Raw genomic sequence first — 7312 nt, 5'->3', positions numbered from 1 at the left:
TAGGACCATGTGGCTTCCAGGGTCTTAAGGCTTTCAGGAGGTGGGTTCCGTAGCACGTGACTTAGAATGGCCTAGCCTACTTGTCAAGGATCATGGCAACAGGTGTTAGACATGACCCCAAACTCACCCTGTACCTGCAAACGGGAGGAAGAGAGCTGCAAGGCCATAGCTTGGCAGGCTTTCTTATCATCTCTAGGGAGAGAGACTGCAGTGAGGGGTGTGGCTTGATCTCTGGGAGAGAGCCGAGGGGGCAGCTAAGAGGGTCTACCATTAGGTGTCAGGGTTATTTACACAGCCCAGGAAACTGAGACACAGAATGTGCTCACTCGCAGAGAGTAAGAGGCTTTGTCCTGAGGGGCCTGTCGTCAAAGGCATTGCCTAGCCCATTCTCCTAAGACACCACCTCTCCAAGTGGTGCATGATTTGCTGGATGCTTAGGCATGCCTGCCTTTTTGCTGCCCAGAGCTCTGGATCTTTCCAACTTGACTCAGTCTCCCCTGTGGGGGAGAGACTTTTGTCTCAGCATGTCTTTCGGAGTCTAGCAGCCTTGTTGGGTTCAGGGAAGAGGGTTCTGGGATTTGTGTCACCGAAGTGAACTATATCTTATGTACTCACACTCCATCACACCCAAGGGTATGGTCACAGAAAACACTCGGCAGGTGTGATGGCTATTTTTGGTTGTTAACTACAACTGGAATTAACCAAAAACCCAAAATGGAGGGCGCACCTGTGAGGGATTTTTGCTTAATTTGAAGAGGGAAGATCTAATCCAGATCTTTGCGGTAGGAAGGCATGCCTTTAATCTGGATATTGAGTTGGGAAGACACACTTTTTTGGTTTGTTTTTGTTTTTCGAGACAGGGTTTCTCTGTGCAACAGTCCTGGCTGTCCTGGAACTCACTTTGTAGACCAGGCTGGCCTGGAACTCACTGAGATTTGCCTGCCCCTGCCTCCCAAGTGCTGGGATTAAAGTGGTGTGCCACCACTGCCCATCCGGAAGACACACTTTTAATCCAGATCTTTTGAGCTGGGAAAACCCACTTCTAACCTGGGCCACACCTGCTGCTGGAAGCCTATATAATGACATGAAAGAAAGACGTTCTCTCTTTGCCTGCTTGCTCTCACCTTGCTAGCAAGTCCATTCCTTCACTGGCATTAGAGCCTGCTTTGGGATTCCAGCATACACTGAAGACCAGCTGAGCAGCCTGTGGACTGAGCAACTACTGGATTCTTGGGCTTTCCATTCATAGCTAGCCATTGTTGGATTAGCTAGACCGCAGCCTGTAAGTCATTCTAATAACCCCCTCTTTTATCTATCCATCTTTATCTTTATCTCTCTCTCTCTCTCTCTCTCTCTCTCTCTCTCTCTCTCTATCTTTCTATCATCTATCTATCGATATTCATTCTATAAGTTCTGTTACTCTAGAGGACCCTGACTAACACAGCTGAGGAATAGAAGTGCCTTCTCTCTTTAGGAGAGTGGAGGTGACAGACAACATTCTGTGGCAGCAGTGACTGTTATGAGACCATGAGGAAAGTGAATAGGTATGAAGGGTCTAGTGTCAGGGACATAAGGACCACAAAGAAGTATAAAACACACTGCTGACTGAATACACGCCTGGAGTCCTCCCCAGATACAAAAGCTAATACACTCCTTTACTTCTTAGTTCAGCTTGGCTTTTGTGTTGCTGCTGGCAACCCTGAGTATTCTAAGCGACTTCCTCCTACTTCCTAGTGGGGTCAGAGAGAGGGCACGTGAGAGGCTGCCTGCGTCTTGAAAGGGAAATGCTTCTACAGGCAGAGGACTAACCTACACGCCTTGTGAGAGTTTTCCCAATTCAATAACATGACAAACCCACAGGAAACTCAGAGTGTGTGCATGTGAGTGTGTGTGCGTGCATGCGTGCATGTGTGTGTGTGTGTTTTCCAATAACCTATTTATCTATGAACTTATCAATGGATTAATCCTTTGATGAGGTTAGCACCCCTAAGATCCAGTGACTATCAAGGCCCCACCTCTGCATAGTCTGCCTTGGGGACTAAGCTTCAGCACACAAGTCTTTGGGGAAGCAGTTCATGTCCAGGTCATAATATCCTACCCTTAACCTCCACATCCCAGTGCGTAGCTAGCTCATCATGCAAATGCACTCAGCCCATTACCAAGACCCCTCTCTTAACAGTTCCTGCATTGTGAAAGCTCAAGTCTAAATCTCCATGGGGAGTTAAGGCAACTCAAATAAAGAACCAGGTTACACATTTCCATCCTCCATGGTTAGACAGACACAGGACAAATGTTTCTGTTTAAACAGGGAGGCACAAGAGCTTAAAAAGCAAAACCCAAACCCAACGGATGGATTTAAATTTTTACAGCTCGGGGTCTGGCATCTGGGTCTTGCAGTGGCTGTGTTGTGATGTGTCCTGATGGCTGCAGTCCACATGGTGTCTCCCTTAGACTGGCTCTCCTTGCCACTCTGGTTTTCCTGGCATCTCCAGCATCCCAAGGTCTCTTAGACTTCACCCTCACAGCTTTAGCCATCACCTTCTCAGGGGTTACCCAAAGGGAACTTGTCCCTACAACAAACTGCCTGACCTTCTTGGACATCTTGGTGGAAGCCTCCCTGACTCCAGGACTCTTAGCATCCATCATCCGGGGAAGCCAGTCAGTACGTGAGTGATATCAAGGTTCCCAAAAGTTGCAGCAGTAGCCAGATGTGTTTGGATGATGGCTACCATGACCTCTGAGTGTCTGGATAGTTGAACACAGTCAAATAAACACCAAGGAAATGATCCCAGAGCCAGCAGGGCATCCTGGGTCTCTTGCCAGTCTTTGAAAGGGGTTCGCACTTTCATGCCCTTGAGCCTGTGAAGAATAAATTGACCGATTCCTGAAGTACCTTCAAATCTTCTTTACCATTGTCCCTGTGCAAAGCTCTTGGCTTATTTTGGGGGATGCTAATCTCTTTAGCAATCACACCCTCCCTGGCTATAAGTTTCAACTTTGTTCCTTTGCTTGCAAAATTTTAAGTTTAGAAACCTCCTGGTTTTTGCTCCTCATAATCACTGTAAATCGTTTCTGGTCCTCAGAATTGAGTATTATCTATCAGATGCAGCTCTAGCAGGAGGCTAGAAGTGAGGTCCATGGTGTTTGAAGATAAAAGGAATAAAAAGATGGCAGCATCAGGGGAGCAGCAAGAGTGGGGAGGTGCTGAAGCCTCAGGGCTGGGTGGCTAGGTGTGAAGAGAGAACTTTTGGAGAGCCCAGGGGTGCATTCAGAATGCAGGCTGGAGGACCATAGAGAACACAGCCGAGGGAGGGGGCTGAGGCACAGCAGTGTCTCCTCTTTCCCTGACCTCCTTCCGGGGTTAAGCCAGCTGGAGGCCAGGAGTCAGTTCTCAGGGCATGGGGGCCAGGTCCTGGATAGAGACCAGTAGAGAAGAAACCTTGGTGGGGATAGAGGCTAGAGAATGACCTATGCTTTCTTCTTCACTGTGCCTAGGAACAGCTTTTCTTCCGTGCCTGGCCCAAGCCTTAGGAATATGGGGAGAAAATACCAGGAGGAGTGGGAAGGAAGCCTGGTGGAGAGGAGGCAGGTTGTGTGTCTGGGAGCTGTGAGTGAGGCAGTGGAAGAGCGGGGCTATGACTTAGATACGCTGCACTGGTACCATGCAGTGTGAACATGGCAGATTCTTTTTAATAATCTAGTGTTTAAATCTAGGTTTTTTTTTTTTTTTTTTTTTTTTTGAGACAGGGTTTCTCTGTGTAACAGCTGTGGCTGTCCTGGAACTCTCTTTGTAGACCAAGCTATCCTCGAACTCACAGAGATCCGCCTGCCTCTGCCTCCAGAGTGCTGGGATTAAAGGCATATGTCACAATGCCTGGCTCAAATCTAGATTTTTGGACATCAGCTTTTATTCTTGGTTCTGTTTGGTACCAAATGCCTGGGGTGCTTGTGTGTTGCCCAGCCAGCTGTGGAGCATTTATTATTTGTTTCCACATTGTGATAGGGATCTCTGCTCTGATCCACTCAGTGTGGAGAACGTCCAGGAGCCTGTGGTGCATCCAAAGCTCAGCATTACCGTATCCCCACAGGCTTCCCTCTGTGGGGTCACAAATCACGTCAGACAATTAGGAACTGGCCAGCTGCAGGCATCTCCTCGTGGCCAGGGGCAAACTGAAAGCTGAGTTCAAGTTTATATTCGAGTCACTCTTGGTTTTGACACCAGACATTTATCACATTTCACTGGTTGGCTCATGGAGAACATTGTTGTCTGAGGAAACCTGGTCCTCGTGTGAGGAGCCTTAAAACAAAGAACATTCATTTGGGCCTGAGCTTCCATGACCTTGCTCAGTTTCACAAACACGTTTTATGGCTGATGGACATGTAAGGACGTCCTCAGGTGGCTGGTGTTAAGATTGATATGATCCCTTAACATTCCTACGGAGGGAGGGAAAACTGGCATTCTCCCTTCAATGTTCCTCTAGGACCAAGTACTTTCCCCTTCAAAGAGTATTAGCAGACCTGCCCTCTAGAAGCACGGCCCCCTCTCTGGGACTCACCTGCTGACCCTTGCTATATGTCTCAATACATTCTCCCTTCCTGTTTGTGACTTTAGGAAACTCTTCCACACCGTGTCCCCAGGCTTCTCAATGTTGATCGGTGCGGCATTGGAACAGAACACTGTGATTCCCACAGAGCAAAGGTTTTCCTTCCTTCTCTCTCTTTAGATCTATCTCTATTGTTTTATGTGTACAAGTGTTTTGTCCAAATGTGTATGTGTGCACCACGTGTGTACCTGGGCCTGAAGAGGTCAGAAGATGGCGTTAGATCCTCGATGGACCGAAGTCATAGACGGATGCTGGGGACTGAACCCAGGTCCTCTGCAACGGTAACAAGTGCTCTTTAACCCCGAGCCATCTCTCCAGCCCAGCTCTCCTTCTCTCTAATTCTCCATCTTTCTTCCCTGGCTTCCTAGAGTCATGAAGTTGTCAATTAGACGTCCTCCAGGGTTCTTACCCCCCCATCAGTAGATGCTGCTGAGACTTCTGTAGAGAAGAGTGGATTCATGGCCTCCATGGGGGAAGCTAGGATACTTCATTAGAACACGTAATTTATGACTGGAGCTCGTACAGAGGAATCTGAAACTTCAACATGTTCATCTGGCCCAGGATACCACATCTTTCCCACGTTTCAAAATCTTGTCTGTGTCTAAATCATACAAGCGCCCCAAGGAGAGAGATTTTTTTTCCTTGTGTTTCTTCCAAACTCCCCGAAATGTTCCCAGGACACGTGTTAAGTGTTTTTTGGCTCCTCCAGATTTTGAAAGGTGGCCAGAAATGCTCAGTCTCTGCTCTCAGAAAAAGCTACAGGAGAAAGTTGACCCGAGACCACTGAATCACAAGTCTGTGGGCTGTCAGCCTCGCAGGGGTGTGCTCAGTGCCTTTCTCCTAGTTACAGCCACCAGCCTCTGTCCCTGGTAAGCTGAAAACGTGGCTGCTCCCTTTGCAGTGACTCAGCATGGAAGAACTCATCGATTCCGGCTTTAAAATTAACTGCCCTATGCAAAAGAGACAACTCAGCATGGGGGAAGGTGAGCAGCAAGCACACCTTGCCGCAGGGAAGGGAAAGAGGGGGAGAGAGAGAAGATTCTAGAATGGAAATTAGCTGGAAACTGGAGGTAGGAGCTGCCAATCAGAAAACGTGTCATCGAAGATTCATTTCCTTTGGGGTTATTTGGGAAATCATTCTGACGCCAGAGGATGCAGCTGTATTTAGTATTCCACTGACTTCACGGTTAGGGCCCTCCTTGCAGCCTCCACAGAAGAGAAGCCATCCGAACTAACGGTGTCTGGTCGATAGTTTCTTTTCCACCCTCCTCTCCGCCTTGTCTCAGGCAACCCAGATGAAAGTGTTCATGAGTTATTTATTCTGAAATCTAAGAGCAGCGAGATGGAAGGAGTGAGTGAGAGGACCCTGCCCTTCCTCCATCTTCTCTGATGTGGGTCGTCCACCTAGGGGCAGGCTGCTGGACACTGTCTGCCTCAAGGGACGTGGTCTGTGGACTTGAGTGGCTGCCTTTGATGTAGACCCAAATAACTTAGAAACCCAGAAAGACTTGTTGCCGCAATTTGAATGGCTTGGATGTCTGAACATTTGGTCTCCAGTTGGAGGCACTGTTTTGGGACAGGGCGGAATGTTCAGGAGGGAGAGTCTGGTTGGAGGAAGTGGGTTGCTTTAGGGCGGGTCTGAAGATTATACCTTGGCCCCACTTCCTGCTTTCTAACTGTATAAGCAATCCACCTACTGCCTTGTGATAGGGCCATCATGCCTTCCCTGCCATGGTAGATGGCACCCACTCATACTGTGAGCTAAAATAACCCTTCCATTCTCAAGTAGCTGCTCGTCAGGTCACAGCAACAAGTTAAATAACGAACACATGTGTGGTTTCTCTTTTTTCATTTTCATTTTTTTCTTTGTATTTATTTTCTCCACACCCTACCCCTTTGTTTTTTAAAAAGAAAATTTTATTTAGTATCTGCGTGTTTGCATGCGTGCGTGCGTGCGTGCGTGCATGTGTGTGTGTTTGCATTCGTGCGTGTGTGCGTTTGTGTGTGTGTGTGTGTGTGCACACGCGTGTGAGTGGCATAGCAATGAGAGCCAAGGTTAGAGGACAACTTTTCTCTCCTATTGTGTGTGCTCTGGGGATTAGACTTGGCTCACCAGGCTTGCCCACAAGCCCCTTACCCAGTGAGCCATCTCCCCAGCACCAATCTCTCCTTTTGATAGCCAGAGGAAATCTTCGCCGCACTCCCCTGACTCAGCACTTGTCTGTTCCTGGGAGCCAGTCTTCCATTAGGACAGACAAGAAAAGGGTGAGAATCTGAGTGGGGAGCTCGTATTTGGTTTTGTCACTGTGGTGATGTCACAGACCAGCCTGGAATGACAAGAACAACAAGCACTTACTGTCACACTCCAGGGTCTTTAGTGCACGCTGTGGGCCAGCAGATCCCCGCTGGCCTTGACTGGTCAGCTGTGCCTGGGGTGGAGAGCGGCTGGGCTCAGCTCCAGCAATGGGGTGGGCTCACTTGGGCTCTCAGTGTCAGCCGTGCCCAGGTCCTGTCTGGAAGAGTTGCAGTGGCCAGGATGCACATCCCTGCAGGCCTGATCCCAAGGTCCTGCTGTGGTGTAGACACACTGCTCTGCTGTTCTGAGTCTTCCCACTGGTCAAAGCAACCTCACAGTGAGTGGGCAGGATGTCCGTTCTGCCCTGTGGGGGCCCAGGCAGAAGGGGTCAGCCTACAAATGTATCACACAA

This window comes from Peromyscus eremicus, chromosome 4, assembly GCF_949786415.1.
Source record: "Peromyscus eremicus chromosome 4, PerEre_H2_v1, whole genome shotgun sequence".
Taxonomy (NCBI): domain Eukaryota; kingdom Metazoa; phylum Chordata; class Mammalia; order Rodentia; family Cricetidae; genus Peromyscus; species Peromyscus eremicus.
This window is presented reverse-complemented; position numbering follows the sequence as displayed.